The sequence below is a fragment of the Alosa pseudoharengus genome, unplaced genomic scaffold, assembly GCF_046254945.1.
Source record: "Alosa pseudoharengus isolate Yale_2024_CS ecotype anadromous, Long Island Sound unplaced genomic scaffold, YU_APseudo_1.1 YU_APseudo_1.1_scf_4, whole genome shotgun sequence".
In the NCBI taxonomy this organism is placed as follows: Eukaryota; Metazoa; Chordata; class Actinopteri; order Clupeiformes; family Clupeidae; genus Alosa; species Alosa pseudoharengus.
In genome coordinates this window covers 19,136,101-19,152,343 of record NW_027468774.1, presented here as the reverse complement: position 1 = coordinate 19,152,343, position 16,243 = coordinate 19,136,101, and the positions used below count along the sequence as shown (strand labels likewise).

Below are 16,243 nucleotides of genomic sequence, written 5' to 3'. Positions count from 1 at the left end.
TTCCTGCCAGGTTTATGACGTAAACCGCTAGCCTACATCTCGGCTCTGGCATTGCCTAAACTCATCGTGGGAAATCAGATTATCTGTCAATATTGGGCTTTGAAAGTAAGGGATATTTGCTCAGTAATAGTAGGCCTAGGCTACATTTTGTAACATTTATAGAGAAACCGAGGGGAAGTTAAATTAGAAATCGTTGGAAATTGAAAACACATACAAAAAAACGGTTAAGTGGCGCATGTAGATGCAGCGACTCCTTGCTTCTCCTGAACGTGCAGTGTTTTTTTGTTGTTAAAATGTGTTTTTCGGAATGTCTATCGCATGAAACTACGTCGGAACGCATGTACAGCCGACAGCAACTGTTGCAGATACGAAAAGAAAACAGCAGTATCGATGTTTTGGACATAAAAACAGAGACGCTGGCAGAACTGGGAATACTTCGCCTGCCTACCACAACATCGGACCCGTCTGCTTAAGCGGTGTGCCAGGACAAGGAAGAGAGGCAAGCGAGCTGGCGTCGGAACAAGGCTAGCAGCCAACCGAACTCGCCCAGCAATACCATCCATATTCCTGGCGAACGTAAGATCACTGGACAATAAGATGGACGACATTTGGTTGCTAAGATCAGCAAACAAGACAGTGAGTAACTGCTGCGTGACTGTTCTCACTGAATCATGGCTCAACGATAAAATCCCCGACTCTGCTATACACCTGGAGCAGCTAACGTGCTATCGAGCTGACCGAGCCCTAGCAGACAAAAAACGTGGTGGAGGAGTTTGTGTTTACACACATGATGCTTGGTGCCGAGACGCTACGGTAGTACATAGACACTGCTCTCCACTGGCGGAGTTTATGATCATTAAGTGCCGACCCTTCTACCTCCCCAGGGAATTCACCGCGATTCTGCTGGTCGTGGTGTACATCCCCCCCAGCAACAAAAACAGTGACAGGAGCATGGCACTGAATAAGCTGTATCGGGCCGTCAGTGAACAACAAAGCGAACACCCGGATGCCTTCACAATCATCGCTGGAGATTTCAATCACGCCAATCTCAAAACTGTACTACCAAAATTTCACCAACATGTAAACTTCCCAACAAGAGGACAAAACACCCTGGACCTTGTTTACACCCCACAGAAAGAAGCCTACAAAGCCAAACCCCTCCCCCACATCGGACAGTCAGACCACATTAGCATCCTGCTGCTGCCCCGATACAGACAAAGAGCAAAAGTCACCAAACCAGTTCTGAAGGAGGTGAGAGTGTGGCCGGAGGGGGCCGTCTCACAACTTCAGGACTGCTTTGAAACAACAGACTGGGATATTTTCAAAACAGCTGCCACCCACAACAACCACATTGACATTGAGGAATACACAGACACTGTGACCTCCTACATCACCAAATGCATCGATGATGTTACAGAAATAAACCCCATCACCACTCGGGCCAACCAGAAGCCATGGCTGACAGGAGACGTCCACAGACTGCTGAGGGCCAGAGACAAAGCCTTCAGAGCTGGAGATGTAGCTGGCCTAAGAACAGCGAGGGCTAACCTGTCCCAGGGCATCAGGAAGGCAAAAAAGGATTACACAGACAAAATAACAACACACTTCAAAGACAGCAGAGACGCACAGAGCCTGTGGCAGGGCATACAGGCCATCACTGACTACAAGCCTGCGCCACGGAGCTGTGAGAACAACACCTCTCTGCTAAATGACCTGAACAGTTTTTTTGCCCGTTTTGAAGCACAAAATGACACTCACCCACAGAAAACCCCACCTCCCCCCCACGACCAACCCCTGTACCTGTCCTCTGCCAGCGTGAAGAGGACACTAGCCACCATTAACCCACGCAAAACAGCCCAGACAACATTCCAGGCCGAGTGTTGAAGGACTGTGCAGAAGAGCTGAAGGATGTTTTTACAGACATTTTCAACACCTCTCTAGAGCAAGCAGTCATCCCATCACTTTTCAAAGCTGCCACCATCATACCCGTGCCAAAGAAATCATCACCATCATGCTTCAATGACTACCGTCCTGTAGCACTCACGCCCATAATCATGAAGTGCTTCGAACGGCTAGTCATGTCACATATCAAAGCCACCCTACCCCCCACCCTGGACCCCTTCCAGTTTGCATACTGAGCCAATCGATCCACGGAGGATGTAATCTGCTCTGCCCTCCATCCAGCCCTCACCCACTTGGACAATAAAGACTCATATGTGAGAATGCTGTTCATAGACTTCAGTTCAGCATTCAATACCATAATACCACAACAACTCACCAGAAAACTGGACAAGCTAGGATTCAGTACCTCCCTCTGCAACTAGCTGCTGGACTTCCTGTTGCAGAGACCACAAGCAGTACGTGTCGGAAACAACACCTCAAGCACTCTGACCCTGAGCACGGGGGCCCCTCAAGGGTGTGTGCTCAGCCCCCTGCTCTTCACACTGCTAACACATGACTGTACAACCACTCACAGCTCCAACCATCTGGTGAAGTTTGCGGACGACACAACACTGGTGGGCCTCATCACTAAGGGCGATGAGGCTCACTACAGAGAAGAAGTAGACCTGCTGGCTAAATGGTGCAAAGACAACACCCTCCTCCTGAATGTCAGCAAGACCAAGGAGATTGTTGTCAACTTTCAGAGAGGCCACAAACAACTGCCACCACTGTCCATCGACGGAGATGCTGTGGAGAGAGTGAGCAGCACAAAATTCCTGGGGGTGCACATCAGCGACGACCTCTCCTGGACCACCAACACAGCATCACTAGAGAAGAAAGCCCAGCAGCGCCTCTACTTCTTGCGCAAATTGAAGAAGGCAAGTGCCACGCCTCCCGTCATGACCACATTCTACAGAGGGACCATCGAGAGCATCGTGTCCAGCTGCATCACAGTGTGGAGCTGCACAGATCAGAACAGGAAGATCCTCCAGCGCATTGTTAACACAGCTAAGAGGATCATTGGAGCACCACTCCCCTCCCTGCAGGACATTTACACCACCCGCCTCACCCGCAAAGCACTAATGATTGTCAAGGACACAACCCACCCTGCACACGAACTGTTCAGCCTCCTGCCCTCTGGAAAGAGGTACAGGAGCCTCCGCTCCCGCACCACCAGGCTTGCAAGTAGCTTCATCCACCAAGCAATCAGGATGCTGAACACTCTACCCACTCTCCCATCACTCCCATCACCAAGCAATCTCCCATCACCAAGCAATCAGGATGCTGAACACTCTACCCACTCTCCCATCACTAACAGCCCCCCCACCCACCAGCCAGCCAGGAACCCAAGAACCTAGGATCCTGTCTACCCTAACCCCACCCCCAACACCCCCCCAGGACTGCACTGTGACTGCGCAGCCTAACGTGTTGCTGCTTCACATCAAGCCTGATATACTTGAAATTACTGCATATCAATGTAAATATACAGTTCACACAAGCACAAGTTTAAACTTCATGTAAATGTCATCAATGTTATTTATCACTCTGCCACAAGGTAACGCTAGGACTATGTAAATATATAACACAACTACCTCTATTTTTTTGATATATGTCCTATATTTCTATATTTTGATATATGTTCTATATTTCAGTCTCGCATAATTTAATGTTTATTGTCTATGGCTATGTCTATGTCTTAAGTATGTCTATGTCTGTATTTATAGTATGTCTATGTCTGCATGGGAAAGTAAGTTCAATTCTTTGTATGACCAGTGCATGTAAAGAAATTGACAATAAAATCCGACTTGACTTGACTTGAAAAAAAGATTCGGGGCTTTTAAAAAGAGATTCGGGGCTTGAGCCCCCGAAGCCACCCCCTCGCTCCGCCAATGCAACCACCCAGCAGTAACTTCTGCATTCAGTGAGATTTGCACCGCCCTAATTTTATTTTTGACTCTTCCCGTCACCATTGCAACCTCTGAGCGCTCATTCTCCAAGTTAAAGACCATTAAAAACCACTTGAGGAGCACAGTGGGACAGAAGAGACTGAGTGGACTCAGAGCAAAGAAAATGGACATAGGCCTACACAGAGCATCGTGGACGAGTTCGCGGAGCGCAAGGCTCGTCGTATGCCCTTCAAATAGTGCTGCGTGTTATTGTTGTTTTATTATTAGGGGTCGTGTAGCCTAATGTTTTTGTTGTTCTCTTGGTTACACTTCATGAACATTCGATGGACTTCAAAATTACATAGTTGCTCTCCGTGGCGCTGACGCTTGTTCCCGCTGTTACGGGCATGTGTAGCCTATGTTGTAAAATTATGTAATGATGAGTTTAATAAAGGGCCCGGTCATGTGCCCCGCCCCCGGCCCGGCTCTGACTTGTTCCGCCACTGAGGAAAGTGTTATTTAAATAAACTCCTGGTGTACTTACAAACTTTTCAATGCCTCGTTTTATGAGTAAAGAACATACTGTAGAAGTTTCGTACCATTCAGGGCATTATTAGTGGGGTAATTTACGAGATAAAAGTTGGTTCCATTACGCCTGCAGAAACTCATTAGTTTCTGACAGGGCTACTCGACCAATGTTCGACCAAGGGAAAATAGGTTCTGGGAGGGTGTTTGGCTCGGGGTCGTGGTGCAAAGGACCCTAGGGTGAAATTACTCCGAACCATCGCTTTAAGCTGCCACCTCTTGGCAAAAAGTTAATAGTTTTGCATATCTGTAGTAGTCCTAATACATTTCACGCAGCTGTGTGAATCACAGAAAGCGTGAATGAAGTGGACACTTCTAAATGGAACCCAACCCACTGTACAGTAGCTCAAGGTCTGTGGCTAAAGCAGCCATAATGAAAGCGTTATCATTGTTTGGATACTTCACACACACGTCTCAGTCTCACGGTATAGCCAGGCAAAACTGTATCGGACTGGTGTAACGTTGGTACTAAATCATCCATCGCAAAGAATGATTTTTGTAGCAAGTGCAACAAATATGTGTAGCCTAGGTACAGCCCTGCCCTGGATACATCTTTCAACCTGCGTTCTAAAACATTTAGTTTAAATGAAGATGTAGATCATCACGGGTGCGTTAATAAATCTACATTGCAGCGAGTTGACACAAATTATTCACTTTGAGGAATTTATGTAGTTTCAGTCCTAGTTACTTTACTTTGAGCCATGCTCTTCCTTACTTGAATCACCTTTGAAAATAGAGGATTGAAGTAATGTTTAATGTTTGGGAATGAACGTTGACTCAGATGCTTTTTGAGACTTTGAGCAGAAATGTCCCAGCCCGGTGTTTAGGATGCATCATAGACAGGTTATCTTTCAGGTAGCCTATTTTCCATTAGAAAACCATCACGTAGCGAACGTGTTGTGGCTAACTCACTTAGCTCCTGTTAGTAGCCTAGGTTATGGTCATAAGCAAATGAGATGACAGTCGAAAGATACAATTAGTGCTGTTATGAATTTGCTTGGTAGCCTATAACCCCATTTATGGTTTTCTACAAATACATCAATAATCAAATTGGCCTCCTTCACTCAACCAATGCTAACGGTAACTTTATTTTACCTACGTCCTATTGATATAACTTAAGATTAACGTAGCCTACCTGCAGTAAAAACCAAGCATGTCCGATAAACATTCTCAGATTTATTTCGGCTTTAAGAAGAAATGGGAATTACATGTTATGCAGAAATCATCCTACCCTTATTAGACGTTCTCTGCGGTAAACTACAGTCTTGTCCTTGTAGGAAGCGTAGTGTCTTTCCAACCCACTTTAGATTAACTTCCAACAAAATTACGTCTAACTCAGGGGTGGGCAAACTTTTTGGCTCAAGGGCCACATTGGGTTTTGAAAATTGGCCGGCGGGCCGCACAACAACCCCAACCCCCCCCCCCCCCCCCTCGACACATGCATAAAAGCCTATAATTTAGTATGAAAAGTATTTGCTTTAAAATATGAATTGCTTAAAAATACTGCTAATTTTATGCTGTTTAACAAATGTATAAATTGTGCACTGTCGCTTTAAGACAGTCGCTTTAATTCACGTTTATTTCTCAATTATCTTCTGCCTGCTCCGCTATGGCTAGTGCTGTACCTACGGCTGGGCCCTCTCACAGTTTTTAAATGGTCAGTAGTGGGAACTACTGATGCCTTCATGATTTCCTTTTAAAACTTTCTTATAAGAAGGAGATATCAATTATCAACAATCACAAGCCAGCTGAAACCTGCGGCTCTCTCTCCCTCTCGTGAGTGCAGACGCGTTCCCAATTAAATGGATTGCATAATGTTCACGTTAGATCTGCTGCAAAGGAGATAACTAAGAGTTAACTTAGTTTAACATGATGTTATCTCTATTTAACATGATGTTTTGACATTGACATTGTAAATGTTATCTAAGGAGAGTGAAAAGCAGTTTGCAGTAAAGCTAACCAACGTCGTCTCTATCGCAGGAAAAAAATAGCGAGCAGCCTGATAACTAAATGAAATGCTCGGCGGGCCGGATGAAAGTGGGCCGGATCCGGCCCGCGGGCCGCAGTTTGCCCACCCCTGGTCTAACTGCAACGATGCGCCATCTGGTGGACAAATGACTATGTGACGCCAATACTGGAAATGCAGCCAAATTATGATGAATATTTGGTTTTCCTTTAATCCTACTGAATTTCTAATTATGTATCGGCCGTTCTAATTGCCGATACTGATGGTATGTGCGTGCCTGTGTGTGTGTGTGTGCGTGTATGTGTGCACCACCATCTACAGGCCAATGAGTGTACAGTCACTAAATGTACACATAACTTAATTTTTTTAGACCCCCCCCCCCCCCCCATGGATGAAATTCTACGAAACTTGGCATACCCCCAGAGAATGTCAGGTTAATCATACACATAAAATTTGAACTGAAGAGAGGGGCGATTAAAGCAGAATGATATTGCATTTTCATTTTTAACCGGGGGGGGGGTGCAAATCACAAATGAGTGATTATGGGCTATGGGCAGTGATTATGGTTTCTTCATCCTTGGTGCCACGGTTCAGGTAGTTATTTAGGAAAAACTGCATTTTTGGGGTTTTGGGGGGCCCAGCGCGGGGGGGGGGGGGGGAGTGGCCCCCGGGGACCAAACGGAATTTTTCCGTAAAAGTCTAGTGGGGCTACCCACCAAATTTCATGTGCCCCGGTGGTTCGGTGTCCCGGGTATCGTTGACCAAAATTCAGGAAGTAGATGACGGGAAAAAAAAAAAAAAAAAAAAACTTTGACAATCCCTATTTGACCGCATGATAGCGATGGTCATAATAAATACTCTTTACCTTGTATTATTTCATTGTAAATGATAAATCTAAGACATTTTATACTCTTAATGTGCAATATCTCTCACAACTTACGTTGCTTCTTTTGTGTTAGAAAGATGGTTTCTGTGAACTGATATATCAAATTTAATAGTAAACCTCCTTCTGCCTTTTTGGTGTTGTTGCCTATTCTCCTAGAGCCCCCACTCAGCACTGTAAATCGATACGAGCAAATACTGCTCCAGTGTGAGCAATAAACTGGTTTCAAGAGATCACAATATTGTAGTGAACTGAGCCTAGCTGGTTCATGACTGAACTCCCATAATGCTGTGCAGTGTATGTGTGTGTGTGTAATGTTGATGTTGGTTTTAGTATGAGTAATTGCGTTTACCTTGTCATGTATGTGTTAGCTGGTATAGTCTTTCTTTATGTTGTACCTCATGTGTTTACCCCGTGTATTGTATGTGACTACCCTGTTTGTGTATCGTGCTTGTTTAATTGACCTCCTTTGTGTTGCCTATGTAATGACGTTCGTGTGTTTTGGTGCGTAACCAATAAAATCATTCAGAGACAACTTTGCAGTTTGTTACAATATTATTAAATTTCCCCATTACTGCCATCCCATTGCCCTACGGGACCCATCCTTCTCTTCCATGACCCATGTGCTGGGATGTCAGCAGAAAGTTGTAAGTCCTGGTCCACCACCCCATTTGGTGCATGGTGGACTTTCACAAGGCCTCTGATGTGTGGACCTCTTACCCAATCTCCCTCCTGGCCCTCCCCATCCCATAATAAGCCACCGATTCATCACCCAGAAACGAGATCCCTCTCTGGTGCTCTTTGGCAGCCGGAGTAAATTAGTTATAGACCCATTTCACCTTCTCCTCACTGGAGGTAGAACTGCAGAGAGGCTCCGGGCCCAAGATGAGCACGGTGGAACAGCGGAGGGGTGTGGATTGGGAGGGGGACTGAGGAGGTGTGTGTGTTTGGGGGGGGGGGTGAGGTGGAAAAGCTAATAACCACGCACCCCATCCCCCCTGCCTGCGGTGCCTTCTGTTCTCGGCAAATGTAATTGTTATCTCTTCATCCAGAGCTAATTTTCCGTCCATTTATTTTTTTTAAAAATACACATACGGTACATTTGACGCCCACTCATCCAGGGGAACCGGAGACTGGGCCATATGTGAGAGTAGCCTACCCTGTGTGCTGGAGGTGTGTGTGTGTGGGGGGGGAATCATCACTTTCAACAGGGAACCACCTGGATGACTCTCCCATCGGGCACCTAAACTCAGTTAGTAGAATGAGTTTGTGCGCCTACATCAACTCCAGAATAATTTTACATTGATCGGTTTCTCTTTTATGTTTTAGATACTGTACATGAATTGGTTTAAGGCACAAATTTAATTCAGATCCTTAGGGGTTGGAACAGGTGTGGTTATTTTACAATGCAATATAATGTGAATATTTTAGCTGAGATAATCAATACAGTAATAATGTGCATATATGACTTTTAGTGACTGTGACTATGGATTTGCATGATGTGTCTTATTTTTACACATATTACTGTACACCTGTTCACAGGCTTGCAAGGCCCCTCATGTTAATCTGAGTAGGTGGCACTGAGAACATATACAGTGACAGTACAGTGCTTTTGGTAACACTTGACGGGTGAGTTCATAACACATTCATAGCAGCTGTCATCAACTGCACATAAAGCATTCATGACTGTTTCATGAGACATGACTCAACATTCATACTAAACCTTTCATGAATGTGGAAGACAGAACGAAGACAACTTGTCAAAATAAAAGTCCAACAATCGCAAAGCAGCATTGCCGGTTTTGTTCCAAACCTCTTACCTGATCACGTCACACCTGGGTCAATGGGCTAGTCCAGTGCCAAAAAGACAGATCATGGTCAAGCAAATCATTTTTGTTTCATAAAAATGTATTTGTTTTATGATGTAACCTTTGCAGATGATTTCTCATCTTTTGCTACTGGGAATGTCCAACCATTCCAGGTTACACAAATATGACTCAGCTGAATGTAGGTTAGTTTACCTCCCATGGCTCTATCTTAACGATCTGAAACACAAGTATGAAAACGCAACACCGTGTAGCTTTGTGGGCGAATCTTAGACGCTGTTGCTATTTTACCGGCGGGATAAATGACTGTTGCGCAAATCCAAAATGGGGTGGTCTTAAGTAGCTACATTACTCATGGGTGTGGTTTTGGCGTAACGTGCAATAAACCAATCAGAGCGTCATCTCACATTACCTTTAACAACAGGCGCGCTTGTTCCATAGCTATTTGCTATTATGATGGCGGATTTGCTATTGCTATTATGATGGCGGATTTGCTATTGCTATTATGATGACGGATTTGCCAGGCGCAGCGAGGAGCGGTTCTCAGCTCTATAAGCACTGCTCAGTTGGGAACAGTTTGCTATTGATTTTTCTTCTTGACAAAATGTAATACAGAAATGTCACAAAGACATACTTGATGTTTTGGGATCACTATCACTGAATCACGAGGTTATGAATGCATGGTGATATTTTTGCAATGTAATCTAACATTACCTCACTATAGACAATGCAGATCTCTACAGACTCTAATATTTCCTAATATTTTCCTAATTTATGTCATCAACACATCCGTGATTCGTAGAAATGTGTACGGTAGATTTATGCTTATTTTTTCACATCTTAATGGACACCACACTGATTTCCCTCATGTGGTAATATTTTTCCTTGTAATTATGTATGGTTTGCAGAAATGGGAACAACTGCGTCGTATAGATGAGAGGAGCGAAGTGTGCGTTGTGCAGCACAGGCAGCCAAGCCAAACGCTCCTGCAGGTGTAGCCTATAAGCTACTACGGCCGTCTTACCATCAGGCAACTCAACAACAAGAAACAATTTCCTCTGTGTGTATTCACACCAAGTTGACCTAACTTTCCAACTCTGCACAGTATCCCATTAACTGCATGAAAGTAGGCTATTTACAATATTTTCTGTAGAGTTTGTAAACACATTATCATCAACTTAATGCACGCACAACTTTTGTTTGAGCAGGAGAGAGAATAACAATGAATGAACACAGCAACTACAGAAATTGCTGCTTTCTTTTACTATCTATGGTTGCTGGTTAACAGCACATAATAAGCTGATTTAAGCTACTGTAATTCACTAACTCAAGACTTCAAGACCTTCATGGATATAAAACGTTTTTTTTTAAAAAAACAACGAAAGGATGGAGGGAGCATAGCAAAGCTTGGAGTTATTTCAAGGTTTCAACAACAAGGTAGGCAAAATTGTGGTGCTTGTCAAAACCTTAGCAGAGCTGAGGCTGATGTTAAAGTGCACACAATGTTTAAAGCCATACACAACGGTAAATTGGAACAAAACTAAAGGTAACTTTAGCCTTTATAGGGCTGTATAAAGTTGTCCAAATTAATAGGTTGTAATTAGGCGTTGTTGTTGTAAAGATATTGCATGTAGATGTTGTACTATATAGGCTACTTTTTAGGTGACCACTGCATGAACAAAACAGGGAAACAGACAAATATTATCAAGGCTTTGAATGTTTCCGTCTGTGCACGGGGCAGACATGGGGGACTCGAGTCACATGACTTGACTCGAGTCAGACTCGAGTCACATTTTTTAAGACTTGAGACTTGCTTGATCAACATGTACCGTATAAAAGACTCGACTTGACTTTGACTTGCTATTCATGACTTAAGACAAATGACTTGTAATGACTTGACTTTTTATTTTTTTCATAGATATTAAGAGTTAACTTTACGATTTTAGAAAATCTACTTAGGTGCTGTTGCATGCGTCACGTGAGCAAACCTGTCATTGTACCAAGTGACGCGACGCAACAGACCAACAGCAAGTGCCAGATCAAATGACACAGCCTGAGGTAGGCTAACTTGCAAATATGGAAGGCTCTACGTTTATACCAAAACATAATAATGTTTGGCTTCACAGATGATGTATCTAACAAGTCAAAGGAGAAGTCTGCAAGTGTGCAAAATAGCGACATAACCACCACCACATTGATTTTCATCCGAAGTTAGTCGTGTTAGAAACCTCAAATTTGAGGCATGTTAAGTGTTGGCTTTGAATCTATTATGCTTTTTAGTTAACGCCATATTAGGTTAGAATGTGTGAAATGGCAAAGTGAAAAATGTTCTTGTCTAAGTTTAATCTTGATATATAGCGAAAATGTTGCCAATGTAACCTAAAGTAAGCGCCTCTCTTTCTCCCTCCCTCTTAAACATGTCCCTGTTCCATACGTTACAGCCTAGTAGTAGGCTGACAATAGTAAGTAGGCCTAGCTTACTGCCAGCAATCAGCATAGAAAAGTAGCTTATTTCACATGTTAGGCTTATGTATAATATGATATTGCATTGACGGTCCTAAACCCTCCTAAAACCCATTGCGCTGTCGTGCTTGTCAAAGTTTGGCAGTGACGTCGGCAGCAGCGTTTGATTGATTGATTAGTTAAATTTTTCAACATTATTGGTTCCCTGGAGATGTGACAGGTCAGGATAGGTGTAACTGTTTGAATATTTTCATGATTTGATGTAGCTTAGGCTACCTAATATTTGAGGCATATTGAAACAATAATAGGCTATTTTATAATAGGTCTACTTGAAATACATTTATTATGACCGCCGCTAGCGAAGCTAGCGAAGCGGTCATATAGGGATTGTCAAAGTTTTTTTTTTTTTTTTTTTTTTTTTTTTTTCCGTCATCTACTTCCTGAAATTTTGGTCAACGATACCCGGGGCACCGAAACACCGGGGCACATGAAATTTGGTGGGTATGTAGCCCCACTAGACTTTTACGGAAAAATTTCGTTTGGTCCCCGGGGGCCACTCCCCCTCCGCGCTGGGCCCCCCGAAACCCAAAAAATGCAGTTTTTCCTAAATAACTACCTAAACCGTGGCACCGAGGATGAAGAAATTTTTATGGTATGTTGGTCTCAAGGGCCCACATCAACTTAGCCCATAATCACTCATTTGTGATTTGCACCCCCCCGGTAAAAAATGAAAATGCAATATCATTCTGCTTTAATCGCCCCTCTCTTCAGTAAAGACGTTCAGAACTGCACCAAAGTTTATGTGTATGATTAACCTGACATTCTCTGGGGGTATGCCAAGTTTCGTAGAATTTCATCCATGGGGGGGTCTAAAAAATTAAGTTATGTGTACATTTAGTGACTCTACACTCATTGGCCTGTAGATGGTGGTGCACACATATACACATGCACACACACACACAGGCACCCACATACTATCGGTATTAGAACGGCTGATACATAATTACAAATTCAGTAGGATTAAAAGAAAGCCAAAATAAATATTCATCATCATCATCATGGCTGCATTTCCAGTATTGGCGATAAGTAGTCGTTTGTCCACTAGATGGCGCATCGTTGCAGTGAGACGTAATTTTGTTGGAAGTTAATCTAAAGTGGGTTAGAAAGACACTATGCTTCCTACAAGGACAAGACTGTAGGCTACAGTAGTTTACCGCAGAGAACGTCTAAGGGTAGGATGATTTCTGCATGAAATGTAATTCCCATTTCCTCTTGAAGCCGAAATAAATCTGAGAATGTTTATCGGACATGCTTGTTTTTTACTGCAGGTAGGCTACGTTAATCCTATCAATAGCAGAACGTAGGTAAAATAATTTTACCGTTAGCATGGTTGAGTGATGGAGGCCAATTTGATTATTGATGTATTTGTAGAAAACCATAAATGCGTTTATAGGCTACCAAGCAAATCGATAACAGCACTAATTGTATCTTTCGACTGTCATCTCATTTGCTTATGACCATAACCTAGGCTACTAACAGGAGCTAAGTGAGTTAGCCACAACACGTTCGCTACGTGATGGTTTTTTAATGGAAAATATATAGGCCTAGGCTACCTGAAAGATAACCTGTCTATGATCCCGTGATGATCTACATCTCCATTTAAACCAGATGTTTTAGAGCGCACGTTGAGATGTATTCAGGGCAAGGCTGTACCTACACATATTTGTTGCACGTGCTACAAAAATCATTCTTTGCGATGGATGATTTAATACCAACGTTACACCGGTCAGATACAGTTTTGCCTATGGCAGGGGTGGGCAAACTTTTTGGCTCAAGGGCCACATTGGGTTTTGAAAATTGGCCGGCGGGCCACACAACCCCCCCCCCCCCCTCCCCCCCACGACACACGCCTAAAAAAATACATTTTTTATAGCCTATAATTTAGTATGAAAAGTATTTGTTTTAAAATAGTGCTAATTTGTTTTAAAAATACTGCTAATTTTATGCTGTTAAACAAATGTATAAATTGTACACTATCGCTTTAAGACAGTCGCTTTAATTCACGTTTATTTCTCAATGATCTTCTGCCTGCTCGACTATGGCTAGTGCTGTACCTACGGCTGGGCCCTCTCACAGTTTTTAAATGGTCAGTAGTGGGAACTACTGTTGCCTTCATGATTTCCTTTTAAAACTTTCTTATAAGGAGGAGATATCAATTATCAACAATCACAAGCCAGCTGGAACCTGCGGCTCTCTCTCCCTCTCGTGAGTGCAGACGCTTTCCCAATTAAATGGATTGCATATGTTCACGTTAGATCTGCTGCAAAGGAGATAACTAAGAGTTAAATTAGTTTAACATGATGTTATCTCTATTTAACATGATGTTTTGACATTGACATTGTAAACGTTATCTAAGGAGAGTGAAAAGCAGTTTGCAGTAAAGCTAACCAACGTCTATCGCAGGAAAAAAATAGCGAGCAGCCTGATAACTAGCCTAAATGAAATGCTCGGCGGGCCGGATGAAAGTGCTTGGCGGGCCGGATCCGGCCCGCGGGCCGTAGTTTGCCCATCCCTGGCCTATGGCTATTCCGTGAGACTGAGGCGCTTTTTGTTTGTTCGAAGTGCGTGTTTAGGGTGTGAGAGGGGAGTCGATGTGCTTTGATTCCAGCTTGGTAGTTGTAGTCTATGCGATTAAAAAACACGTGTGTGTGAAGTATCCAAACAATGATAACGCTTTCATTATGGCTGCTTTAGCCACAGACCTTGAGTTACTGTACAGTGGGTTGGGTTCCATTTAGAAGTGTCCACTTCATTCGTCCTTTCCGTGATTCACAGCTACGTGAAATGTATTACTACTGATATGCAAAACTATTAACTTTTCGCCAAGAGGTGGCAGCTTGATACTGTAAGGTGTAAGCCATTGGTTCCAACGGAGATTTTATTTGGGTCGCCAGCATAGCCTGGTGACAATTTGTGTTGTGTAATAGGCCTAGCATAGGGCCTACCTTATATAGCTTATAGTTTGTTAACAGTCACGGTTTTGTCATGCAATGTCTATGCATTTTTGCATTTAGAATAGCTCTAAAACCGGGGGGCGAACACGTCGCAGGGGGGGGCGCCAGTGCGTGGATATCTCAATCGCAAAATTAAACAATATTTCTATCGGGCGCCTACCATGGACTAGGCTGGGTGAAAATCAAAAGATTGCGTCAAAAGATTGAGCTTAACCATGGACCTCATGGTTGCAAAATGCAAGGGAACATGAATCAGCATATTATTTGCACAAACAATAACGGAGAGTAGCTCTTCAACTTTGCCCGTTAAAATGTGTATTAACAGTCTCGCAACGCATTTCATGAAGGCCCTTTTGGACATGTCAGTTATTTGCACCACTGGGTAAAACGGCATTTTGTTTTAGACTACTGGTATTTAATTTGTGCATTGACAATAAAGCTGAATATAATTTGAACTAGATGACTAAACCTATGCATATGTAGAAGAAGAAACATTCACAAAAATCCATGACATGACCTCTCTTCTTGATAGCTGTTGAAAACTGCATGGAACTGACAGGGATTGTTTTAGTTTAATAATAAATAAATAAATACATTATGCTGCTACCTTCTGCTTTTCCCAAATACAATGTAGCCTACAGGTGTACCTTTCATCAGTCCAGTTGCAATGGATGGACTATGATGAACTGCCCTACTTGTGATTGTTTAGAGATTTTAAAGGTTTTATAACAATGTTACAGATTTTTTGGCCCAGAAACAAATCTATTCACCTTTGCAGCGCCAGTAGGCTACTTTGTGTGCGGAATGTGTGCAAACACACATTCCAAACAAGCATACACAAAAGTTTCAAGAGTGGGGGATGGAGTAGAAGATGGAGACAAATTCATTAATATGATTTATTTTCGCGGAATGGATGTGCAGGACTGAGCGGCGGTCATATTTTGTACCGCTACGCGGTACATCTAGTTTTTATTCGTATACATTTCACCTTATTCTATAAACCGTTCAGATGTAGGCTATGTGGCTTGAATGAATGCAATGTCTATTTGTTTGTTACAAAAAAAACTCCAGCAGTTCATAACTAGCCTATTGTAGCTTATTTTAAAATGAAAACATGGGTAAATCATCATGAATTTCAATGATTTGGCTATGACTTGACTTGCTTGACTCAAGCTATGACTTGACTTGACTTGCTTGACCCAAGCTATGACTTGACTTGCTTGACTGTCACAAAAAATGACTTGGACTTGCTTGAGACTTGAAGGTTAAGGGCCCATCCCATTTCTCCCCCCTTAAAACTTCCACTTGGTTTTGATTGCCCTCAACATTAAAACCCCCTCGACAAGGGAAGTGGAGGGTAAGATCTTTCCCTATGAATTGGGACACCACTATATGCAGCGCCGACGTGTCTACCGGTAGTAGCCTGCTACTATTTTCATTCAGGAACATACCCTTTCCAGAGGTCATTGTTGTGTGGGCTGTGCTGGTTTATCTACGTCTGGATAATCAACAGATATTTGTGTTATGAACGCCAGAACACACACCTTAAATATTGACGAATCTACCCATAGACTGTATATATAGACTTATATATATACAGTCTATGAATCTACCTAGATCACATATATAACGTTATTTGATGGGCAGACTCTCTCAAAGCACTCAGCAGATATCATGAA

The 16,243-nt window shown here is 43.0% G+C and overlaps 1 long non-coding RNA gene across 1 annotated transcript in view; it reads right to left on the bottom strand.

The window, feature by feature from the left end:
• The window catches only part of LOC143101673 (uncharacterized), a 45,214-nt gene that overhangs the window by 25,754 nt on the left and 3,217 nt on the right, over window positions 1-16,243 (bottom strand). The window lies entirely within an intron of this gene.